The sequence below is a fragment of the Cebus imitator genome, unplaced genomic scaffold (genome assembly GCF_001604975.1).
Source record: "Cebus imitator isolate Cc_AM_T3 unplaced genomic scaffold, Cebus_imitator-1.0 Scaffold472, whole genome shotgun sequence".
Classification (NCBI taxonomy): domain Eukaryota; kingdom Metazoa; phylum Chordata; class Mammalia; order Primates; family Cebidae; genus Cebus; species Cebus imitator.
In genome coordinates, this window is record NW_016107787.1 from 481,900 (window position 1) to 483,025 (window position 1,126).

Below are 1,126 nucleotides of genomic sequence, written 5' to 3' on the forward strand. Positions count from 1 at the left end.
TGCCTCAGCCTCCTAAGTAGCTGGGATTACAGGCACGTGCCACCATGCCCAGCTAATTTTTTGTAGTTTTAGTAGAGACGGGGTTTCACCATGTTGACCAAGATGGTCTCAATCTCTTGACCTCGTGATCCACCCGCCTCGGCCTCCCAAAGTGCTGGGATTACAGGCTTGAGCCACCGCACCCGGCCCTGCTAGGAAGTTTTTAAGATTAACTGTATAATTAGCTACATCATGTATTTTTGTTTCTTTCGTCTTTATGAAACTGAAGTTGTCTTTTTTTTTAACCAGTATATTTGATAATTACCAATCATAATTACCTTTGTGTAATTTGTTATAGCTTTTACTGCCATATGAGAAAGAATCATGTATAGGTAACAGAATTGTTGTTTTGAACATTCCTAACATTCCTACACTCCCTACATCATACACTTTTAGTCAAGTATCCATAGATAACTAAAGAGTCCTTGGATGAGCTTGGGAAACTATAAATTTCCTGAAATTATAGGATGTGCGAAATTGTGTATGTAAGTATGTTAGAATTTTTCCTGGAAGAGGGTCCAGAACTTCACATCCTCAACAGGGACCTATCATCTTACATAAATCAAGAAAACCAAGTCACATATTAGCAAATATTACTTATAATAATACTCTTTAAAAAGTTGTGGATGTTATGTATATTTGCAATTAGCTAACAAAGAACTTAATCACAGTAGATCAAGAATATGTAAATACTTCCTGGAAGGAGTATAGACATACCCAAGCATCCATGTTTTATTTAAGAAGATGATCTTATCAACACCAAGTATGTGTATTACTTTAAAATAATATTCAGAAATCCACAATCCATCTGGGTTATCAAATAGTTTACTTACTAAAGAACCTAAAGGACCATAGTAAATATACTCTTAGAAAAGACAATAGGCCAGGCGCAGTGGCTCTCACCTATAATCCCAGCACTTTGGGAGGCCAAGGCAGGCAGATCATGAGGTCAGGAAATTGAGACCATCCTGGCCAATGTGGTAAAACCCTGCCTCTAATAAAAATACAAAAATTAGCTGGGCATGGTTGTGAGTTCCTGTAATCCCAGCTACTTGGGAGGCTGAGGCAGGAGAATCGCTTGAACCAG